Genomic DNA, 25,620 nt, shown 5'->3' with positions numbered 1-25,620 from the left:
TGATGATAATAACGTAACTATTGTGATGATAATAACGTAACTATTGTGATGATGATAACGTAACTATTGTGATGATAATAACGTAACTAGTGTGATGATAATAACGTAACTAGTGTGATGATAATAACGTAACTAGTGTGATGATAATAACGTAACTAGTGTGATGATAATAACGTAACTAGTGTGATGATAATAACGTAACTATTGTGATGATAATAACGTAACTAGTGTGATGATAATAACGTAACTATTGTGATGATAATAACGTGATGATAGTAACGTAACTATTGTGATGATAATAACGTAACTATTGTGATGATAATAACGCAGCTATTGTGATGATAATAACGTAGCTATTGTGATGATAATAACGTAGCTATTGTGATGATAATAACGTAGCTATTGTGATGATAATAACGTAGCTATTGTGATGATAATAACGTAGATAACGTAGCTATTGTGATGATAATAACGTAGCTATTGTGATGATAATAACGTAACTATTGTGATGATGATAACGTAACTATTGTGATGATAATAACGTAACTATTGTGATGATAATAATGTAACTATTGTGATGATAATAACGTAACTATTGTGATGATAATAACGTAGCTTTTGTGATGATGATAACGTAACTATTGTGATGATGATAACGTAACTATTGTGATGATAATAACGTAACTATTGTGATGATAATAACGTAACTATTGTGATGATAATAACGTAACTATTGTGATGATAATGTAACTATTTTAATTTTATTTTTTTATTTTACCTTTATTTAACCAGGCAAGTCAGTTAAGAACAAATTCTTATTTTCAATGACGGCCTGGGAACAGTGGGTTAACTGCCTGTTCAGGGGCAGAACGACAGATTTGTACCTTGTCAGCTCGGGGGTTTGAATTCGCAACCTTCCGGTTAGTAGTCCAACGCTCTAACCACTAGGCTACCCTGCCGCCCCAACTATTGTGATGATGATAACGTAACTACACTAATGCCATCTAGATACTACATGCCGCTCAGAGGTATTGATGTTACATGATGTACTGCATCTGAAATGGCACCCTGTTCCCTATTTTGTATTCCTATGGTCCCCTTGTCAAAAGTAGTGTACTGTACAGGGAATAAGGTATCATTTTTGGAATATAGTTTAGCAAGATTGTACTGTCCTTTTTCATTAAGTTTATATTTGTCTGTCAAATGTTTCGTCGGTAGTCTCCGGTTGAAGAATACTTTTTCTGTAATTTCTTCTTATTTTTTTTTTATTAGTGCTTAGTATTACCGTACACGTTACATGTTGGTCCTAAGTTGATGAATAGCTTGCAGGTAAGGAATGCCCCTGACATAGTTACAGAGACGTAGCTGTACATATTTGCATTTATTTTGAAAACAACAAACTATTTACAGTCGGGTCCAAAATGATTGGGACCCTTGATTAAGATGAGAGAAATAAACTGCATAAAGTAAATAATTCAAAATATTGTGACTATATTATTACTGTATTAATAGTATAGTATTACTTGATTAATACTATATGATTATATTGACTATTATTATTACTATTTTGACTATATTGTTAATATATTATGACTGTTTATACCATATTTTGACTATATTGTTAATATATTATGACTGTTTATACCATATTTTGACTATATTGTTAATATATTATGACTGTTTATACCATATTTTGACTATATTCTGACAATTTGAATGTATTATTACTTCATTATGACTATTATGACTATTAATACTATATTAGTACTATATTATGACTTGTTACTATATTAATACTATATTAGTACTATATTATGACTTGTTACTATATTAATACTATATTAGTACTATATTATGACTTGTTACTATATTAATACTATATTAGTACTATATTATGACTTGTTACTATATTAATACTATATTAGTACTATATTATGACTTGTTACTATATTAATACTATATTAGTACTATATTATGACTTGCTACTATATTAATACTATATTATGCCTATATTGCGACTATATTATATGCTCAAACAAATTGGGAAATAGTAATATTTTATACTAATAACATTTTCCAGATAAATATATATTTTTTAAACAGATCTAAAAAGAAAATTACAATTATTGGCACCCCTGTTTTCAGTACTCCAATCAGCACCCTCCCCTGTTTTCAATTCTCCAGCACCCTCCCGTTTTCAATTTTCCAGCACCCTCCCCTGTTTTCAATACTCCAGCACCCTCCTCTGTTTTCAATTCTCCAGCACCCTCCACTGTTTTCAATACTCCAGCACCCTCCTCTGTTTTCAATTCTCCAGCACCCTCCACTGTTTTCAATTCTCCAGCACCCTCCTCTGTTTTCAATTCTCCAGCACCCTCCAGTTTTCAATACTCCAGCACCCTCCCGTTTTCAATTCTCCAGCACCCTCCCGTTTTCAATTATCCAGCACCCTCCCCTGTTTTCAATACTACAGCCCCTCCCCTGTTTTCAATACTCCAGCACCCTCCCCTGTTTTCAATACTCCAGCACCCTCCTCTGTGTTCAATACTCCAGCACCCTCCCCTGTTTTCAATACTCCAGCACCCTCCCCTGTTTTCAATTCTCCAGCACCCTCCCCTGTTTTCAATTCTCCAGCACCCTCCCCTGTTTTCAATTCTCCAGCACCCTCCCCTGTTTTCAATACTCCAGCACCCTCCCCTGTTTTCAATACTCCAGCACCCTCCCCTGTTTTCAATACTCCAGCACCCTCCCCTGTTTTCAATACTCCAGCACCCTCCCCTGTTTTCAATACTCCAGCACCCTCCTGTTTTCAATACTTCAGCACCCTCCCGTTTTCAATTCTCCAGCACCCTCCCCTGTTTTCAATACTCCAGCACCCTCCTGTTTTCAATACTTCAGCACCCTCCCGTTTTCAATTCTCCAGCACCCTCCACTGTTTTCAATACTACAGCCCCTTCCCTGTTTTCAATACTACAGCCCCTTCCCTGTTTTCAATACTCCAGCACCCTCCCCTGTTTTCAATACTCCAGCACCCTCCCCTGTTTTCAATACTCCAGCACCCTCCCCTGTTTTCAATACTCCAGCACCCTCCCCTGTTTTCAATACTCCAGCACCCTCCCCTGTTTTCAATACTACAGCCCCTTCCCTGTTTTCAATACTACAGCCCCTTCCCTGTTTTCAATACTCCAGCACCCTCCCCTGTTTTCAATACTCCAGCACCCTCCCCTGTTTTCAATACTCCAGCACCCTCCCCTGTTTTCAATACTCCAGCACCCTCCCCTGTTTTCAATACTCCAGCACTCTCCTCTGTTTTCAATTCTCCAGCACTCTCCTCTGTTTTCAATACTCCAGCACTCTCCTCTGTTTTCAATTCTCCAGCACTCTCCTCTGTTTCCATTCTCCAGCACTCTCCTCTGTTTCCATTCTCCAGCACCCTCCCCTGTTTTATATACTACACTGAGCCTTTTCCTCAAATGTTTTATGAGATTGGAGAACACGTTGGGAGGGGTCTTAGACCATTCCTCTATACCAAATCTTTCCAGATTGTTGATATCCTTCGTCTGGTCTTATGGATTGGCCCTCTTCAGTTCAAACCACAGGTTTTCAATGGGGTTCAAGTCCCGGAGACTGAGATGGTCATCGCAAAATGGTGCTTTTGTTGCTAATTAACCATTTCTTTGTGGATTTTGATTAGTGCTTGGGGTCATTGTCTTGCTGGAAGATCCACTTGCGGCCAAGTGTCAGCCTCCTGGCAGAGGCATCCAGGGTTTGATCTGCTTCAGAGGTTATTCCTGTACTGTGTGATAGAGAGAGGGAGCAGAGGAGAGGAGAGGAGATTTATCTGTGTGATAGAGAGAGAGTGAACAGAGAAGAGGATATAGATCTGTGTGATAGAGAGAGGGAGGAGAGGAGAGGAGATAGATCTGTGTGATAGAGAGAGAGTGAACAGAGAAGAGGATATAGATCTGTGTGATAGAGAGAGAGTGAACAGAGAAGAGGATATAGATCTGTGTGAACAGAGAAGAGGATATAGATCTGTGTGATAGAGAGAGTGAACAGAGGAGAGCAGATAGATCTGTGTGATAGAGAGAGTGAACAGAGAAGAGGAGATAGATCTGTGTGATAGAGAGAGAGAGTGAACAGAGGAGAGCAGATAGATCTGTGTGATAGAGAGAGTGAACAGAGAAGAGGAGATAGATCTGTGTGATAGAGAGAGAGAGAGTGAACAGAGGAGAGCAGATATATCTGTGTGATAGAGAGAGAGAGAGAGAGTGAACAGAACATAGATACATATATGAATAAACAGAGAGTTTGTCTAAACCCTCAGGCTGTTGTTTCTTCCTTATACGGAAGAGTGGCAGAAGAGGAGAGGAGACAGCCATCTCTGCTTAGATTCCCTACATAGTGAGCATTCCTAAAGCAGGGAGGGATTAATCGCCTTGGGCTGAAAAACTATTCACCCAAACCGTTTCAGAGTGAAATTGAAGTGCACTGTCTTGCTCCTTGCGTGTAGAAACAGACAGCAGCTCACAATACGTGATTCCCCCGATCTCACTTCACTTGAAGCCACTCTGTCATGTTGATAAGACCACGGAGTTGATCTACAGGAGAAATATTAGAGATATCAGCTGGCTTGTAGTAGAGTGCGTCGAGAGCATCCAGTACCTTGGTATCCACATCACTAAGGACTTAACATGGTCCACACACACAGACGTGAACATGCACACACACACACAGACGTGAAGAGGTATGATAGCGCACCCCTTAGGAGGCTGAAGAGATTTAGCATGGGCCCTCGGATCCTCAAAAAAAGTTCTACAGCTGCACCATCGAGAGCATCTTGACTGGCTGCATCACCGCCTGGTATGGCAACAGCACCGCCCTCGATCGCATGGTGCTACAAAGGGTGATGCAGACAGCCCAGTACATCACTGGGGCCCAGCTTCCTGCCATCCACAACCTCTATATCAGAGGGTAGTGAGGACAGCCAGTACATCACTGGGGCCCAGCTTCCTGCCATCCACAACCTCTATATCAGAGGGTAGTGAGGACAGCCAGTACATCACTGGGGCCCAGCTTCCTGCCATCCAGGACCTCTATATCAGAGGGTAGTGAGGACAGCCCAGTACATCACTGGGGCCCAGCTCCCTGCCATCCAGAACCTCTATATCAGAGGGTAGTGAGGACAGCCCAGTACATCACTGGGGCCCAGCTCCCTGCCATCCAGGACCTCTATATCAGAGGGTAGTGAGGACAGCCCAGTACATCACTGGGGCCCAGCTCCCTGCCATCCAGGACCTCTATATCAGAGGGTGGTGAGGACAGCCCAGTACATCACTGGGGCCCAGCTCCCTGCCATCCAGGACCTCTATATCAGAGGGTGGTGAGGACAGCCCCAGTACATCACTGGGGCCCAGCTCCCTGCCATCCAGGACCTCTATATCAGAGGGTAGTGAGGACAGCCCAGTACATCACTGGGGCCCAGCTTCCTGCCATCCACGACCTCTATATCAGAGGGTAGTGAGGACAGCCCAGTACATCACTGGGGCCCAGCTCCCTGCCATCCAGGACCTCTATATCAGAGGGTAGTGAGGACAGCCCAGTACATCACTGGGGCCCAGCTTCCTGCCATCCAGGACCTCTATATCAGAGGGTAGTGAGGACAGCCCAGTACATCACTGGGGCCAAGCTTCCTGCCATCCAGGACCTCTATATCAGAGGGTAGTGAGGACAGCCCAGTACATCACTGGGGCCCAGATCCCTGCCATCCAGAACCTCTATATCAGAGGGTAGTGAGGACAGCCCAGTACATCACTGGGGCCCAGCTTCCTGCCATCCAGGACCTCTATATCAGAGGGTGGTGAGGACAGCCCAGTACATCACTGGGGCCCAGCTTCCTGCCATCCACGACCTCTATATCAGAGGGTAGTGAGGACAGCCCAGTACATCACTGGGGCCCAGCTTCCTGCCATCCACGACCTCTATATCAGAGGGTAGTGAGGACAGCCCAGTACATCACTGGGGCCCAGCTCCCTGCCATCCAGGACCTCTATATCAGAGGGTGGTGAGGACAGCCCAGTACATCACTGGGGCCCAGCTTCCTGCCATCCACGACCTCTATATCAGAGGGTAGTGAGGACATCCCAGTACATCACTGGGGCCCAGCTTCCTGCCATCCACGACCTCTATATCAGAGGGTAGTGAGGACATCCCAGTACATCACTGGGGCCCAGCTTCCTGCCATCCAGGACCTCTATATCAGAGGGTAGTGAGGACAGCCCAGTACATCACTGGGGCCCAGCTTCCTGCCATCCAGGACCTCTATATCAGAGGGTAGTGAGGACAGGCGGTGTCAGAGAAGGAGCCGGTGCGCAAAAAATTGCCTAAGGCTTCAGCCACCCAAGTCGTCATAGACTGTTCACCCTGCTAACGGTACGGGAGCATCGGCTCTAGGGCCAACCGGCTCCGAGACAGCCTCCACTGCCAACCGGCTCCGAGACATTTTGATTTGTTTGACACTTGTTTTGGTTACTACATGATTCCATATGTGTTGTTTCATAGTTTTGATGTCGAGGCTGGATAATAGCTAGCATGTTGTCATGAGACGAGGCTGGATAATATACCTAGCATGTTGTCATGAGACGAGGCTGGATAATACCTAGCATGTTGTCATGAGACGAGGCTGGATAATAGCTAGCATGTTGTCATGAGACGAGGCTGGATAATACCTAGCATGTTGTCATGAGACGAGGCTGGATAATACCTAGCATGTTGTCATGAGACGAGGCTGGATAATAGCTAGCATGTTGTCATGAGACGAGGCTGGATAATATACCTAGCATGTTGTCATGAGACGAGGCTGGATAATACCTAGCATGTTGTCATGAGACGAGGCTGGATAATAGCTAGCATGTTGTCATGAGACGAGGCTGGATAATACCTAGCATGTTGTCATGAGACGAGGCTGGATAATACCTAGCATGTTGTCATGAGACGAGGCTGGATAATACCTAGCATGTTGTCATGAGACGAGGCTGGATAATACCTAGCATGTTGTCATGAGACGAGGCTGGATAATATACCTAGCATGTTGTCATGAGACGAGGCTGGATAATATACCTAGCATGTTGTCATGAGACGAGGCTGGATAATAGCTAGCATGTTGTCATGAGACGAGGCTGGATAATATAGCTAGCATGTTGTCATGAGACGAGGCTGGATAATACCTAGCATGTTGTCATGAGACGAGGCTGGATAATAGCTAGCATGTTGTCATGAGACGAGGCTGGATAATACCTAGCATGTTGTCATGAGACGAGGCTGGATAATAGCTAGCATGTTGTCATGAGACGAGGCTGGATAATACCTAGCATGTTGTCATGAGACGAGGCTGGATAATACCTAGCATGTTGTCATGGTTGTTTGGTCTGGGATGGATTCTTTCATGTACAGTAAGGTCACCATGGACCTGGGGTATTCCCTCAGTATAACCATGGAGAGTTTATTCCCTGACCCCACCCCTTCCCCTGCCCTGTAGAGACTGGCCCCTTCTCCTGGCCTGTAGAGACTGGCCCCTTCTCCTGGCCTGTAGAGACTGGCCCCTTCTCCTGGCCTGTAGAGACTGGCCCCTTCTCCTGGCCTGTAGAGACTGGCCCCTTCTCCTGGCCTGTAGAGACTGGCCCCTTCTCCTGGCCTGTAGAGGACTGGCCCCTTCTCCTGGCCTGTAGAGATTGACCCTCTGCCCTGGCCTGTAGAGATGATCCTCTGGCCTGTAGAGACTGGCCCCTTCTCCTGGCCTGTAGAGACTGGCCCCTTCTCCTGGCCTGTAGAGACTGGCCCCTTCTCCTGGCCTGGAGAGACTGGTCCCTTCTCCTGGCCTGTAGAGGACTGGCCCCTGCTCCTGGAGAGACTGGCCCCTTCTCCTGGCCTGGAGAGACTGGCCCCTGCTCCTGGCCTGGAGAGACTGGCCGCTTCTCCTGGCCTGTAGAGGACTGGCCCCTTCTCCTGGCTTGTAGAGATGACCCTCTGCCCTGGCCTGTAGAGATGATCCTCTGGCCTGTAGAGACTGGCCCCTTCTCCTGGCCTGTAGAGACTGGCCCCTTCTCCTGGCCTGTAGAGACTGGCCCCTTCTCCTGGCCTGTAGAGACTGGCCCCTTCTCCTGGCCTGGAGAGACTGGCCCCTTCTCCTGGCCTGGAGAGACTGGCCTCTTCTCCTGGCCTGTAGAGACTGGCCCCTTCTCCTGGCCTGGACAGACTGGCCCCTTCTCCTGGCCTGTAGAGATGATCCTCTGGCCTGTAGAGACTGGCCCCTGGTCCTGGCCTGTAGAGACTGGCCCCTGGTCCTGGCCTGTAGAGACTGGCCCCTTCTCCTGGCTTATAGAGACTAGCCCCTTCTCCTGGCCTGTAGAGATGACCCCTCTGCCCTGGCCTGTAGAGATGACCCCTCAGCCCTGGCCTGTAGAGATGACCCCCTGGCCTGTAGAGATGACCCCTCTGCCCTGGCCTGTAGAGATGACCCTCTGCCCTGGCCTGTAGAGATGACCCTCTGCCCTGGCCTGTAGAGATGACCCTCTGCCCTGGCCTGTAGAGATGACCCTCTGCCCTGGCCTGTAGAGATGACCCCTCTGCCCTGGCCTGTAGAGATGACCCCTCTGCCCTGGCCTGTAGAGATGACCCTCTGCCCTGGCCTGTAGAGATGACCCCTCTGCCCTGGCCTGTAGAGATGACCCCTCTGCCCTGGCCTGTAGAGATGACCCCTCTGCCCTGGCCTGTAGAGATGACCCCTCAGCCCTGGCCTGTAGAGATGACCCCCTGGCCTGTAGAGATGACCCCTCTGCCCTGGCCTGTAGAGATGACCCTCTGCCCTGGCCTGTAGAGATGACCCTCTGCCCTGGCCTGTAGAGATGACCCTCTGCCCTGGCCTGTAGAGATGACCCTCTGCCCTGGCCTGTAGAGATGACCCCTCTGCCCTGGCCTGTAGAGATGACCCCTCTGCCCTGGCCTGTAGAGATGACCCTCTGCCCTGGCCTGTAGAGATGACCCCTCTGCCCTGGCCTGTAGAGATGACCCCTCTGCCCTGGCCTGTAGAGATGACCCCTCTGCCCTGGCCTGTAGAGATGACCCTCTGCCCTGGCCTGTAGAGATGACCCTCTGCCCTGGCCTGTAGAGATGACCCTCTGCCCTGGCCTGTAGAGATGACCCTCTGCCCTGGCCTGTAGAGATGACCCTCTGCCCTGGCCTGTAGAGATGACCCTCTGCCCTGGCCTGTAGAGATGACCCTCTGCCCTGGCCTGTAGAGATGACCCTCTGCCCTGGCCTGTAGAGATGACCTTCTGCCCTGGCCTGTAGAGATGACCCTCTGCCCTGGCCTGTAGAGATGACCCCTCTGCCCTGGCCTGTAGAGATGACCCTCTGCCCTGGCCTGTAGAGATGACCCTCTGCCCTGGCCTGTAGAGATGACCCTCTGCCCTGGCCTGTAGAGATGACCCTCTGCCCTGGCCTGTAGAGATGACCCTCTGCCCTGGCCTGTAGAGATGACCCTCTGCCCTGGCCTGTAGAGATGACCCTCTGCCCTGGCCTGTAGAGATGACCCTCTGCCCTGGCCTGTAGAGATGACCCTCTGCCCTGGCCTGTAGAGATGACCCCCTGGCCTGTAGAGATGACCTCTGACCTGTAGAGATGACCCTCTGCCCTGGCCTGTAGAGATGACCCTCTGCCCTGGCCTGTAGAGATGACCCTCTGGCCTGTAGAGATGACCCCCTGGCCTGTAGAGATGACCCCCTGGCCTGTAGAGATGACCCCCTGGCCTGTAGAGATGACCCTCTGACCTGTAGAGATGACCCCCTGGCCTGTAGAGATGACCCTCTGGCCTGTAGAGATGACCCTCTGGCCTGTAGAGATGACCCTCTGGCCTGTAGAGATGACCCCTCTGCCCTGGCCTGTAGAGATGACCCCCTGGCCTGTAGAGATGACCCCCTGGCCTGTAGAGATGACCCCCTGGCCTGTAGAGATGACCCCCTGGCCTGTAGAGATGACCCTCTGGCCTGTAGAGATGACCCCCTGGCCTGTAGAGATGACCCCCTGGCCTGTAGAGATGACCCCCCCTGGCCTGTAGAGATGACCCCCTGCCCTGTAGAGATGACCCCTCTGCCCTGGCCTGTAGAGATGACCCCCTGGCCTGTAGAGATGACCCCCTGGCCTGTAGAGATGACCCCTGGCCTGTAGAGATGACCCTCTGGCCTGTAGAGATGACCCCCCTGGCCTGTAGAGATGACCTCTGACCTGTAGAGATGACCCCCTGGCCTGTAGAGATGACCCCTCTGCCCTGTAGAGATGACCCTCTGGCCTGTAGAGATGACCCCCTGGCCTGTAGAGATGACCCCCTGGCCTGTAGAGATGACCCCCTGGCCTGTAGAGATGACCCCCTGGCCTGTAGAGATGACCCCCTGGCCTGTAGAGATGACCCCCTGGCCTGTAGAGATGACCCCCTGCCCTGTAGAGATGACCCCCTGGCCTGTAGAGATGACCCCCTGGCCTGTAGAGATGACCCCCTGGCCTGTAGAGATGACCCCCTGGCCTGTAGAGATGACCCTCTGGCCTGTAGAGATGACCCCCTGGCCTGTAGAGATGACCTCTGACCTGTAGAGATGACCCCTGACCTGTAGAGATGACCCCTGCCCTGTAGAGATGACCCTCTGCCCTGCCCTGTAGAGATGACCCTCTGCCCTGGCCTGTAGAGATGACCCCCTGGCCTGTAGAGATGACCCCCTGGCCTGTAGAGATGACCCCCTGACCTGTAGAGATGACCCCTGACCTGTAGAGATGACCTCTGACCTGTAGAGATGACCCTCTGCTCTGGGTACCATCAGGAGCCCTTTCATTCCATTAGTAACTCGTTTAGAAAAGCTTCCCTAACGTGCATTTTACTCACCTTAAACATACATTTCACTCTTCTCTTAGGGACCGATATACTTGAAAAAAAAAGACTTCACTGCTTGGTTGGTTATAAATACACTATAAAGCCCTGTCAGAGAGAGTAAAGGCCATGGTTATTTGAGGGATATTTATTTTTCATGGTCTTTGGTCTACCTTTTAGACACTCAGAGACCATCAACCTGCATGCTGTCTGTCTGCTGAAGACGGGAGCACTTATGGAGCAGTGTTCTGTCTGTCTGTCTGCCTTGTCCATCTGTCCGTCCGCATATAGTATAACTGCTCTGTCTCAGCGGCTCTGTCTCAGTGGTCTAAGACACTAGAGAACCTGGTTCTAGTCCAGGCTCTGTCTCAGTGGTCTAAGACACTAGAGATCCTGGTTCTAGTCCAGGCTCTGTCACAGTGGTCTAAGACACTAGAGATCCTGGTTCTAGTCCAGGCTCTGTCTCAGTGGTCTAAGACACTAGAGATCCTGGTTCTAGTCCAGGCTCTGTCTCAGTGGTCTAAGACACTAGAGATCCTGGTTCTAGTCCAGGCTCTGTCTCAGTGGTCTAAGACACTAGAGATCCTGGTTCTAGTCCAGGCTCTGTCTCAGTGGTCTAAGACACTAGAGATCCTGGTTCTAGTCCAGGCTCTGTCTCAGTGGTCTAAGACACTAGAGATCCTGGTTCTAGTCCAGGCTCTGTCTCAGTGGTCTAAGACACTAGAGATCCTGGTTCTAGTCCAGGCTCTGTCTCAGTGGTCTAAGACACTAGAGATCCTGGTTCTAGTCCAGGCTCTGTCTCAGTGGTTTAAGACACTAGAGATCCTGGTTCTAGTCCAGGCTCTGTCTCAGTGGTCTAAGACACTAGAGATCCTGGTTCTAGTCCAGGCTCTGTCTCTGTGGTCTAAGACACTAGAGATCCTGGTTCTAGTCCAGGCTCTGTCTCAGTGGTCTAAGACACTAGAGAACCTGGTTCTAGTCCAGGCTCTGTCTCAGTGGTCTAAGACACTAGAGATCCTGGTTCTAGTCCAGGCTCTGTCCCAGTGGTCTAAGACACTAGAGATCCTGGTTCTAGTCCAGGCTCTGTCTCAGTGGTCTAAGACACTAGAGATTCTGGTTCTAGTCCAGGCTCTGTCTCAGTGGTCTAAGACACTAGAGATCCTGGTTCTAGTCCAGGCTCTGTCTCAGTGGTCTAAGACACTAGAGATCCTGGTTCTAGTCCAGGCTCTGTCTCAGTGGTCTAAGACACTAGAGATTCTGGTTCTAGTCCAGGCTCTGTCTCAGTGGTCTAAGACACTAGAGATTCTGGTTCTAGTCCAGGCTCTGTCTCAGTGGTCTAAGACACTAGAGATCCTGGTTCTAGTCCAGGCTCTGTCTCAGTGGTCTAAGACACTAGAGATCCTGGTTCTAGTCCAGGCTCTGTCTCAGTGGTCTAAGACACTAGAGAACCTGGTTCTAGTCCAGGCTCTGTCTCAGTGGTCTAAGACACTAGAGATCCTGGTTCTAGTCCAGGCTCTGTCTCAGTGGTCTAAGACACTAGAGAACCAGGTTCTAGTCCAGGCTCTGTCTCAGTGGTCTAAGACACTAGAGAACCTGGTTCTAGTCCAGGCTCTGTCCCAGTGGTCTAAGACACTAGAGATCCTGGTTCTAGTCCAGGCTCTGTCTCAGTGGTCTAAGACACTAGAGATCCTGGTTCTAGTCCAGGCTCTGTCTCAGCGGCTCTGTCTCAGTGGTCTAAGACACTAGAGAACCTGGTTCTAGTCCAGGCTCTGTCCCAGTGGTCTAAGACACTAGAGAACCTGGTTCTAGTCCAGGCTCTGTCTCAGTGGTCTAAGACACTAGAGATCCTGGTTCTAGTCCAGGCTCTGTCTCAGTGGTTTAAGACACTAGAGATCCTGGTTCTAGTCCAGGCTCTGTCTCAGTGGTTTAAGACACTAGAGATCCTGGTTCTAGTCCAGGCTCTGTCTCAGTGGTCTAAGACACTAGAGATCCTGGTTCTAGTCCAGGCTCTGTCTCAGTGGTCTAAGACACTAGAGATCCTGGTTCTAGTCCAGGCTCTGTCTCAGTGGTCTAAGACACTAGAGATCCTGGTTCTAGTCCAGGCTCTGTCTCAGTGGTCTAAGACACTAGAGATTCTGGTTCCAGTCCAGGCTCTGTCACAGTGCTCTTTTACAGTGCTCTGTCACAGTGTACGGTGTTTCCTCCGACACATCGGTACTGCTGGCTTCTGGGTTAAGCGGTCATTGTGTCAAGAAGCAGGGTGGCTTGGTCGGGTCGTGTTTCGGAGGACGCGCGGCTCTCGACCTTCGCCTCTCCCGAGTCCGTACGGGAGTTGCAGCGATGAGACAAGACTGTAACTACCAATTGAATACCAGGAGAATTGGGGAGAAAAGAAAGTAATATTGTTCGGTTGGAGTCCGTCACCGTCCTGCTCCAAAGTATAAAGACATTTTCAACCACTAAATGATATTTGTTTTGACAGATTAGGCCTCTGTTGAAGTTGTAGAAAAGGGTCTATTGTACATGAATTGTCTGATCACGTCACTTTGGTTAGGAACGGTTCCCATTTCAGAGCGTTAAATGGTTTAGATAATATGACTATTTGTTTCTGTGCTGCTGGCTGGTTTATAACCTAAATGATCCTAATGGATTTGGAATGAAATGTAAATTGCAGCCATTTATTTGAATGTGAAGAAAAGCCTTGGTTTGGACAGAGGAGACTGAATAAGCTTCTTTCTCTTTTATAGGTACATTTCCTTTCTCAGTCGGGGGTTTAGTGTGTCAGGGTATTTAGTAAAGTCAGGGTGTTTCTGTCAGGGTATTTAGTAAAGTCAGGGTGTTTCTGTCAGGGTGTTTAGTAAAGTCAGGGTGTTTCTGTCAGGGTGTTTAGTAAAGTCAGGGTGTTTCTGTCAGGGTGTTTAGTAATGTCAGGGTGTTTCTGTCAGGGTATTTAGTAAAGTCAGGGTGTTTCTGTCAGGGTGTTTAGTAAAGTCAGGGTGTTTCTGTCAGGGTGTTTAGTAAAGTCAGGGTGTTTCTGTCAGTGTGTTTAGTAAAGTCAGGGTGTTTCTGTCATGTATTTAGTAAAGTCAGGGTGTTTCTGTCAGGGTGTTTAGTAAAGTCAGGGTGTTTCTGTCAGTGTGTTTAGTAAAGTCAGGGTGTTTCTGTCATGTATTTAGTAAAGTCAGGGTGTTTCTGTCAGGGTGTTTAGTAAAGTCAGGGTGTTTCTGTCAGTGTGTTTAGTAAAGTCAGGGTGTTTCTGTCATGTATTTAGTAAAGTCAGGGTGTTTCTGTCAGGGTGTTTAGTAAAGTCAGGGTGTTTCTGTCATGTATTTAGTAAAGTCAGGGTGTTTCTGTCATGTATTTAGTAAAGTCAGGGTGTTTCTGTCAGGGTGTTTAGTAAAGTCAGTGTGTTTCTGTCAGGGTGTTTAGTAAAGTCAGGGTGTTTCTGTCAGGGTGTTTAGTAAAGTCAGGGTGTTTCTGTCATGTAATTTAGTAAAGTCAGGGTGTTTAGTAAAGTCAGGGTGTTTCTGTCAGGGTGTTTAGTAAAGTCAGTGTGTTTCTGTCAGGGTGTTTAGTAAAGTCAGGGTGTTTCTGTCAGTGTGTTTAGTAAAGTCAGGGTGTTTCTGTCAGTGTGTTTAGTAAAGTCAGGGTGTTTAGTAAAGTCAGGGTGTTTCTGTCAGGGTGTTTAGTAAAGTCAGTGTGTTTCTGTCAGGGTGTTTAGTAAAGTCAGGGTGTTTCTGTCAGGGTGTTTAGTAAAGTCAGTGTGTTTCTGTCAGGGTGTTTAGTAAAGTCAGGGTGTTTCTGTCAGGGTGTTTAGTAAAGTCAGGGTGTTTCTGTCATGTAATTTAGTAAAGTCAGGGTGTTTCTGTCATGTAATTTAGTAAAGTCAGGGTGTTTCTGTCATGTAATTTAGTAAAGTCAGGGTGTTTCTGTCATGTAATTTAGTAAAGTCAGGGTGTTTAGTAAAGTCAGGGTGTTTCTGTCAGTGTGTTTAGTAAAGTCAGGGTGTTTCTGTCATGTAATTTAGTAAAGTCAGGGTGTTTCTGTCATGTAATTTAGTAAAGTCAGGGTGTTTCTGTCATGTAATTTAGTAAAGTCAGGGTGTTTAGTAAAGTCAGGGTGTTTCTGTCATGTAATTTAGTAAAGTCAGGGTGTTTAGTAAAGTCAGGGTGTTTCTGTCAGGGTGTTTTGTAAAGTCAGTGTGTTTAGTAAAGTCAGGGTGTTTCTGTCAGGGTGTTTAGTAAAGTCAGTGTGTTTAAAGTCAGTGTGTTTAGTAAAGTCCTTGTATCATATGTAATTGTATTTGTCACATGCAGCGATTAGGTAGACCTTACTGTGAAGTACGTACTTACAAGCCCCTAACCAACAATGCGGTTCAAGAAATAGAGTTAAGAAAATATTTGCTAAATAAAATCAAATATGTAATAAAAAGTAACACAATAAAACAACAATAACGAGGCAATATACAGGGTGCACCGGTACCGAGTCAATGTGGAGGGGTACAGGTTAGTAACGAGGCTATATATAGGGGTCACCGGTACAGAGTCAATGTGTAGGGGTACAGGTTAGTCCAATTTGTAAGTCGCTCTGGATAAGAGCGTCTGCTAAATGACTTAAATGTAATGTAAATGTAGTAACGAGGCTATATACAGGGGGCACCGGTACCGAGTCAATGTGTAGGGGTACAGGTTAGTAACGAGGCTATATACAGGGGGCACCGGTACCGAGTCAATGTGTAGGGGTACAGGTTAGTTGAGGTAATTTGTACATGTAGCTAGGGGTGAAGTTACTATGCATAGATAATAAACAGCAAGTAGCAGCAGTGTAAAAACAAGGGGTTGGGGGGGGTCAATATAAATTGTCCTGATGGCCATAGAAGCTGTTATTTTTGAACCTACACTTGGCGCTCCGGTACCGCTTGCCGTGCGAGAGAACAGTCTTTGACTTTGGTGACTGGAGTCCGTTTTTTGGGCCTTCCTCTGACACCGCCTGGATGGCTGTAGCTACATTGGAAAGAAATCGCCTGGTACGGTATAATGTTTTTCTAATTATAGCGATTTATTAAAATGATAAGTGAGACGTGAGAAGAGGTCTGAAGTTGTTCTGTGTCCCAAAATGGCACCCTACTCCCTATTGGTCCTGGTCTAAAGTAGTGCACTACATAGGGAATAGGGTGCAGGCTCTGGTCTAAAGTAGTGCACTACATAGGGAATAGGGTCAAAAGTAGTGCACAACATAGGGAATAGGGTCTAAAGTAGTGCACTACATAGGGAATAGGGTCAAAAGTAGTGCACTACATAGGGAATAGGGTCTAAAGTAGTGCACTACAAAGGGAATAGGGTGGAGGCCCTGGTCTAAAGTAGTGCACTACAAAGGGAATAGGGTGGAGGCCCTGGTCTAAAGTAGTGCACTACATAGGGAATAGGGTGCCATTTGAGATGCCGACTTGTAAACTTGACTCTATTTCCCATTCGACAGCAGACAGTTTGATACGTTCGAATTTCAAAACTTCCTTATTTCCTTTTCTGATGGCTGCTGGGAAAATATCATTTTGAGGAAAGGTGTGATGGATGGATTGTAATTTCACCTGTTCTCTGTTCAGATCAGTTGCCATGATATCCTGGTTCACTCTTCGTCATCACAGTGTTCGTCACGATCTGAGGTTACTGTTTTATCATTTTAGTTTTTTTGAAAGCATTCCTGAGTTGAATTTGAGCTCTCCTGTTTAGTGACTCTGTTATTACAGGGTCAATATAGAATTACATGTATTGCCAATGATGAATGACTTCCATAAAACATGACAGAACAACTGTTTAGTTGGATGGAACCACTTTATACAAATTAAAATGTCGAATTTAAATATCTTTTGCAATAAGTTCTGCTTTGTTGAATTGGAAGTCCCCTATTTTAAAGTTGTCATTACAAAGTAAAAATAGAATTATCGTCGTTGATGATAATGATGAGTTGGATGTAACCGCTGTGTGTGTGTGTCAGACAGACAGACAGAGAGACAGAGAGACAGACAGACAGACAGACAGAGAGAGAGAGAGAGAGAGAGAGAGAGAGACAGACACACAGACAGACAGACAGTCTGTCTGTCTGTCTGTCTGTCTGTCTGTCTGTCTGTCTTCATTCAGTTTCCAACAAAATTTCCACACCAACTCTTCTTCACTCTCAGATAAATATGCAAATACGTGAAATAATTATTTGTATGGCCAGTAAAATAGTTAGCGATTTGTGTCCCAAATAGCACCCTATGCCCTTTTTAGTGCACTACTTCTGAGCAGGGGTCTATAGGGCTCTGGTGAAAGGAAGTGTACTATAGAAGAGAATAATGTTCCTTTATTAGGACACACACAGATTGCGCTTGTGAAGAATTTGACTATCATAGAGACACCCTATGTATTGAATCCAAATGTGTCTTTTGCCAAATAATCTGAATTTGTGATCTTAGATAAGATAGGGGAGGTTGTATTTTATTGCCCAGAGACCACTTGAACAGACTTTTAAAAATATTTGTATAAATAAGAAACATACACCTGTCTCCTAATCATTCATATGTTTATAGGTCTGTAAAACGGTCGGATCACAATATTGATTTGAATTCAAAAAGTCAGAAAACATTAAACTTGCCCCCTTGCCACAATAAAATGATTCTAGTTTGAATTCTACCGACATAATGCTCAGGACAGTATAAATATACAGCTCAAAAATAATTTAATTCCTGAAAAAACAAAACAAATGAGCAACTAATGAGATATTTGTCTGTAACCTTTCTGGGCAGGTAGAGAACCTAGATAGACATGTAGTGAGAGATTGTCATGACTTTTAGTTCTGTTTTGGAGAAATTCAAGGTATCACAGTTGTTCTGGGGGGGGGGGCTCCATAGGCTACATCTGTTATGTTTGCTGCTAGAATTGGAAAGTTCTGAGTAACTGTAGTGTGTGTGTGTGTGTGTGTGTGTGTGTGCACAACAACAACAAAAAAAATGAAAGTTAAAATGGAAAGAAAACAACAAAACAGACCGTTGTTGTTGAGTGAGTCTCCTGCTCCCTGTAGTACCACCCAACGACATGGCAACGTGGGAAACTGACAACGTTAATTTATCACAGAACAAAAGGTTCCCTCAACAGGGAGGGAACCCCCCCCACCCTGGAGACACTAAGCTAGTCCACCCCCCCCATCCCAGGCCCCTGGAGACACTAAGCTAGTCCACCCCCCACCCCCACCCTATCCCCATACTTACCTACCTGGATTATATTATAATATCATATTTATTTATTAAGTTACTTTCTACACAGGATATATAGGGCACACATAGACAAACAGCACCAAAAATACACTACCTCCTCAATTATATCCTTTCCATTGCAGTCAAAAGTATTTTATTTGAATTGAAACTTTCTGTAATAGAAATTATACATTCTGTTGCAAGTAATGTCATCTTCTGTGACAATTTCAAGAAAGATACGATGTTTTGGTAAAATGCAAATATACGTGTATGTTTTTTATACTTTTATTTTAATAACAGGCTTTCTAAATCAGTTTGTTTATCTGGCTGACTGTTTATCTAACTGTCTGACTGACTGTTTACCTGACTGACTGTTTATCTGACTGACTGACTGTCTGTTTATCTAACTGTCTGACTGACTGTTTATCTGACTGACTGTTTATCTAACTGTCTGACTGACTTTTTACCTGACTGACTGTTTATCTGACTGACTGACTGTCTGTTTATCTAACTGTCTGACTGACTGTTTATCTGACTGACTGTTTATCTGGCTGACTGTTTACCTGACTGACTATTTATCTGACTGACTGTCTGACTGACTGTTTATCTGACTGTCTGACTGACTGTCTGACTGACTGTTTATCTGGCTGACTGTTTATCTGACTGACTGTCTGACTGACTGTTTATCTGACTGACTGACTGTCTGTTTATCTGTCTGACTGACTGTTTATCTGGCTGACTGTTTATCTGACTGACTGACTGACTGTTTATCTGACTGACTGACTGTCTGACTGACTGTCTGACTGACTGTTTATCTGACTGACTATTTATCTCACTGACTGACTGACTGTTTATCTGACTGACTGTTTATCTGACTGACTGTCTGACTGACTGTTTATCTGGCTGACTGTTTATCTGACTGACTGTCTGACTGACTGTTTATCTGACTGACTGACTGACTGTTTATCTGACTGACTGACTGTCTGTTTATCTCACTGTCTGACTGACTGATTGTTTATCTGACTGACTGTCTGACTGACTGTTTATCTGACTGACTATTTATCTCACTGACTGACTGACTGTTTATCTGACTGACTGTTTATCTGACTGACTGTCTGACTGACTGTTTATCTGACTGACTGACTGTCTGTTTATCTGACTGTCTGACTGACTGACTGTTTATCTGACTGACTGACTGTCTGTTTATCTGACTGTCTGACTGACTGACTGTTTATCTGACTGACTGTCTGACTGACTGTTTATCTGACTGACTGACTGTCTGTTTATCTGACTGTCTGACTGACTGACTGTTTATCTGACTGACTGTCTGTTTATCTGACTGTCTGACTGACTGACTGTTTATCTGACTGACTGTCTGACTGACTGTTTATCTGACTGACTGACTGTCTGTTTATCTGACTGACTGACTGACTGTTTATCTAACTGTCTGACTGACTGTTTACCTGACTGACTATTTATCTAACTGTCTGACTGACTGTTTATCTGACTGACTGACTATTTATCTGACTGACTGACTGACTATTTATCTAACTGTCTGACTGACTGTTTATCTGACTGACTGTTTATCTGACTGACTGACTATTTATCTCACTGGCTGACTGACTGTTTATCTGACTGACTGTTTATCTGACTGACTGTTTATCTGACTGACTGACTATTTATCTCACTGGCTGACTGACTGTTTATCTGACTGACTGTTTATCTGACTGACTTTATCTGACTGACTGTCTGACTGACTGTTTATCTGACTGACTGACTGTCTGTTTATCTGTCTGACTGACTGTTTATCTGGCTGACTGTTTATCTGACTGACTGACTGACTGTTTATCTGACTGACTGACTGTCTGACTGACTGTCTGACTGACTGTTTATCTGACTGACTATTTATCTCACTGACTGACTGACTGTTTATCTGACTGACTGTTTATCTGACTGACTGTCTGACTGACTGTTTATCTGGCTGACTGTTTATCTGACTGACTGTCTGACTGACTGTTTATCTGACTGACTGACTGACTGTTTATCTGACTGACTGACTGTCTGTTTATCTCACTGTCTGACTGACTGATTGTTTATCTGACTGACTGTCTGACTGACTGTTTATCTGACTGACTATTTATCTCACTGACTGACTGACTGTTTATCTGACTGACTGTTTATCTGACTGACTGTCTGACTGACTGTTTATCTGACTGACTGACTGTCTGTTTATCTGACTGTCTGACTGACTGACTGTTTATCTGACTGACTGACTGTCTGTTTATCTGACTGTCTGACTGACTGACTGTTTATCTGACTGACTGTCTGACTGACTGTTTATCTGACTGACTGACTGTCTGTTTATCTGACTGTCTGACTGACTGACTGTTTATCTGACTGACTGTCTGTTTATCTGACTGTCTGACTGACTGACTGTTTATCTGACTGACTGTCTGACTGACTGTTTATCTGACTGACTGACTGTCTGTTTATCTGACTGACTGACTGACTGTTTATCTAACTGTCTGACTGACTGTTTACCTGACTGACTATTTATCTAACTGTCTGACTGACTGTTTATCTGACTGACTGACTATTTATCTGACTGACTGACTGACTATTTATCTAACTGTCTGACTGACTGTTTATCTGACTGACTGTTTATCTGACTGACTGACTATTTATCTCACTGGCTGACTGACTGTTTATCTGACTGACTGTTTATCTGACTGACTGTTTATCTGACTGACTGACTATTTATCTCACTGGCTGACTGACTGTTTATCTGACTGACTGTTTATCTGACTGACTTTATCTGACTGACTGACAATTTATCTAACTGGCTGACTGACTGTTTTTCTGACTGACTGACTATTTATCTGCATGACTGTCTGACTGACTGACTGTTTATCTGACAGTTTATCTTATTGACTGTTTATTTGACTGAGTGATTGTCTGTCTGCCAAGGTGTCTGACCCTGTGATTGGCCCCTCTGTGATCCTGTAGTGACTGTGACTGTCTGGCCTCTCCTCTCTCTCTGCATTGAAGAATCTGGTAAGTCATACTCCTCTCCTCTCCTCTTCTCTTCTCTTCTCTTCTCTTCTCTTCTCTTCTCTTCTCTTCTCTTCTCTTCTCTTCTCTTCCCCTCTCTTCTCTTCCTCTCTTCCTCTCTCCTCACCCCTCTTCCCCTCTCCCCACCCCTCTTCTCTTCTCCTCTCTTCCCCTCTCCTCACCCCTCTTCTCCTCTCTTCTCTTCTCCTCTCTTACCCTCTCCTCACCCCTCTTCTCCTCTCTTCCCCTCTCCCCACCCCTCTTCTCTTCTCCTCTCTTCCCCTCTCCCCACCCCTCTTCTCTTCTCCTCTCTCTCGCCCCCCCCATTCCCTTCCTTTCGGATGACACATCCTCAATTCGTTCCATTAGAGTGTAGTCGTTGAGGATGGCTACATCCATAGAGGAGTAGTCATAATGTTAGGTACAAAGATGAATCCATGAATACTACAATCAGCCCTGTCAGAGCCACTGTGCGTGTCAAACGGCACCCTATTCCCTATATAGTACACTACTGTATTTTTAGGGTTTGGGACGCAGGCCCGGATGTGCAAATTGATACACTTGCTTTATTATATTAGAGATGTTATAATATATGAATATGTCTAGCAGATGTAGAGATGGTGACTTAGGAGACGTGGATGCATTCTGGGTAATTGTTTCTAAACAGCAGGCATACACATACTGTCATAATAACATCACATACATCATCGATAGCTACACTTAGTTATACAATTCATATTCATTCATATATCTGTTTCTCAATATTTAACCACTTGTTAGCTATTGTTTCAGTTTAGTAAGAGTTGGGAGTGAGGAGGAGGAGGAGAGAGGGAGAGAGGGAGAGAGGAGAGGAGGAGGAGAGAGGGAGAGAGGGAGAGAGGAGAGGAGGAGGAGGGGAGGAGGAGGAGGAGGAGAGGAGGAGAGAGGGAGAGAGGAGGAGAGGAAAAGAGGGAGGGAGAGAGAGAGAGAGACACAAACACCATTGTAAATACAACCCATATTTATGCTAATTTATTTTTCCTTTTGTACTTTAACTATTTGTACAACACTGTATATAGTTCTTCATTTGTAATGTCTTTATTCTTTTGGAACTTCTGTGAGTGTTTACTGTATAATTTTTGTTTATTTTACTTTTGTATATTATCTACTTCACTTGCTTTGGCAATGTTAACACGTTTCCCATGACAATAAAGCCCTTTGAATTGAAATGAATTGACAGAGAGAGAGAGACAGAGAGAGAGAGACAGAGAGAGAGACAGAGAGAGAGACAGAGAGAGAGACAGAGAGAGAGAGACAGAGAGAGAGAGACAGAGAGAGAGAGACAGAGAGAGAGAGACAGAGAGAGAGAGACAGAGAGAGAGAGACAGAGAGAGAGAGGGAGGGAGAGAGGGAGGGAGGGAGGGAGGGAGAGAGGGAGGGAGAGAGGGAGGGAGAGACGGAGGGAGAGGCAGAGGCAGGGAGGCAGAGGCAGGGAGGCAGAGGCAGGGAGGCAGAGGCAGGGAGGCAGAGGCAGGGAGGCAGAGACAGGGAGGCAGAGAGGAAAGGAGAGCGAGAGAGGAAAGGAGAGAGACGGAAAGGGAGAGAGAGGAAGATGGAGACAGAGAGAGGGTGAGCGCTCCTGCTCTCTTCTACCAGCCACATCTAACATGTTCTGATAGCACTAGATGCTTCTGGCTCTAATTGATTAAACAGCCAGATAGTCTCAGGGGTGTGTTTAGTCATGGCTTGTTTGGGAGACCAACACCCCATCTCTACCAGGCAGGAACAGCAGAGGACAGGACAGACAGAGAAGCTGTATCTCGTTTAATATGCCCTGTAACCAACACTGTGCACTTAGACCTCACATTCATAATTACTTTTCACTCTCTGTGATTGATCTGGCATTACGATTCATCCACCCAGAACAAATCCTCTTCACAATGAAGGCCCTGCAGTAGTGTTTTACTACCAGACTTTCTCCTGCTTCAATCCCTATTTGAAGGTGCTGTAGGTAACCAAGCGTCATTACGGCCTGGGGAATATCCAGAGATAACCAGACAGTAATCTGGAGCGTTGAATCGCGCCGTACCTCCAGGTGGATGTGTTTGTTTACAGACACAAATAGAACTATATTCCCGATGTAGGGCACTACTTTTGACCAGGGCTCATAGGACTTATAGTACTCATAGTACTCATAGTACACATAGGACTCGTAGTACTCCCATAGGGCTCATAGTACACATAGGACTCGTAGTACTCTCATAGGACTCATAGTACACATAGGACTCGCCGGACTCTCATATGACTCATAGGACTCTCATAGGACTCTCATAGTGCTCATAGGACTCTCAGTGCTCATAGGACTCTCATAGGACTCTCATAGTGCTCATAGGACTCTCAGTGCTCATAGGACTCTCAGTGCTCATAGGACTCTCATAGGACTCTCAGTGCTCATAGGACTCTCATAGGACTCTCATAGGACTCTCAGTGCTCATAGGACTCTCAGTGCTCATAGGACTCTCATAGGACTCTCATAGTGCTCATAGGACTCTCATAAGACTCATAGGACTCTCATAAGACTCATAGGACTCTCATAGTACTCATAGGACTCATAGGACTCATAGGACTCTCATAGGACTCATAGGACTCATAGTACTCATAGGACTCATAGGACTCATAGGACTCATAGGACTCATAGGACTCATAGGACTCTCATAGTACTCATAGGACTCTCATAGGGCTCATAGGACTCTCATAGGACTCGCCAGACTCTCATAGGACTCATAGGACTCTCATAGTGCTCATATGACTCTCATAGGACTCATAGGACTCTCATAGTGCTCATAGGACTCTCATAGGACTCTCATAGTGCTCATAGGACTCATAGGACTCTCATAGTGCTCATATGACTCTCATAGGACTCTCATAGTGCTCATAGGACTCTCATAGGACTCATTGTGCTCATAGGACTCTCATAGTGCTCATATGACTCTCAGTGCTCATAGGACTCTCATAGTGCTCATAGGACTCTCATAGGACTCATTGTGCTCATAGGACTCTCATAGTGCTCATATGACTCTCAGTGCTCATAGGACTCTCATAGTGCTCATAGGACTCTCATAGGACTCTCATAGGACTCATAGGACTCTCATAGGACTCTCATAGTGCTCATAGGACTCTCATAGGACTCTCATAGGGCTCATAGTGCTCATAGGACTCTCATGGGACTCTCATAGTGCTTATAGGACTCTCATAGGGCTCATAGGGCTCATAGTGCTCATAGGACTCTCATAGGACTCTCATAGTGCTCATAGGACTCTCATAGTTCTCATAGGACTCTCATAGTGCTCATAGGACTCTCATAGGACTCTCATAGTGCTCATAGGACTCTCATAGGACTCTCATAGTGCTCATAGGACTCTCATAGGACTCTCATAGTGCTCATAGGACTCTCATAGGACTCTTATAGTGCTCATAGGACTCTCATAGTGCTCATAGGACTCTCATAGGGCTCCGGTCAAAAGTAATGCGTTTTAAGGGCTCCTCATCATTTGTGACACAGCATAGACACAGAGTGAAGTATAGTAAGGGATCTGTTCCTCTGTGTGATGACGAATAGAAGACGTTGTCGTCGTGTGTGGAGACAGATGGGTGAGTTGTTTTCTGCTGAGTGAACAGCATTAAACAGTTGGTCCTCAACCAAGCTCTGCTTTTTATTACTCAAAAAAACTTCTGCTTCTCTTAGGGAGGGAAGGGAGGTAGGGAGACAGAGACTCAGTCTATTTTTCTGAAAATGAATTGTTCCAAAAACCACCCCAATAGTCCTACTTCCTCTTTTGACTCACACAGTGCCTCTCCTCTCCTCTCCTCTCCTCTCCTCTCCTCTCCTCTCCTCTCCTCTCCTCTCCTCTCCTCTCCTCTCCTCTCCTCTCCTCTCCTCTCCTCTCCTCTCCTCTCCCCTCCCCTCCCCTCCCCTCCCCTCTTCTCCCCTCTTCTCTTCTCTTCTCTCCTCTCGTCACTGTGGCCTGATTGTAATTCTATATTACTGTATGATTAGATGTTTCAGTCCGGTGCAGCTCATGGTGCAGCAAGATGACAGATGCCTGAAAGTATTTGTTTTTTAGGGCATGTCTCTCTCTCTGTCTCTCTCTGCTCTGCTCCCCCTCTCTCTGTCTCTCTCTCTCTCTCTCTCTGCTCTGTCTCTGTCTCTGTCTCTGTCTCTGTCTCTCTCTCTGTCTCTCTCTCTCTGTCTCTGTCTCTCTCTGCTCTCTCTGTGTTGCGGCTATATTCCATCTCACTGGTCATCTGAAACAGAAACAAGATGCTCCAGGGCCTCAGTCACGTTGGGATAGTCAGATATGGGCTGATATCTCAATGAGTTGTGTTAGTCTTCTATTTGCACTCTCTCTCTCTCTCTGTCTCTCTCTCTCTGTCTCTCTCTCTG

At 46.0% G+C, this 25,620-nt stretch overlaps 1 protein-coding gene across 7 annotated transcripts in view; it reads left to right on the top strand.

The window, feature by feature from the left end:
• lpp (LIM domain containing preferred translocation partner in lipoma) overlaps nt 1-25,620 on the top strand; it is a 479,626-nt gene that overhangs the window by 43,531 nt on the left and 410,475 nt on the right. For 3 of the 7 annotated variants that reach the window (XM_064952659.1, XM_064952653.1, XM_064952656.1), the window contains one exon: nt 21,114-21,200. The exons of 2 other annotated variants lie outside the window; for them this stretch is intronic. The gene's annotated coding sequence lies outside the window, so the exon portion shown is untranslated. The remainder of the gene's footprint in view (nt 1-21,113; nt 21,201-25,620) is intronic. 2 more of the 7 variants (XM_064952654.1, XM_064952657.1) reach the window with 1 other exon arrangement.

This window comes from Oncorhynchus masou, chromosome 31 (genome assembly GCF_036934945.1).
Source record: "Oncorhynchus masou masou isolate Uvic2021 chromosome 31, UVic_Omas_1.1, whole genome shotgun sequence".
NCBI classification, from domain to species: Eukaryota; Metazoa; Chordata; class Actinopteri; order Salmoniformes; family Salmonidae; genus Oncorhynchus; species Oncorhynchus masou.
Note: the sequence above shows the minus strand (reverse complement) of the source record. Positions and strands in the feature narration are given on the sequence as shown.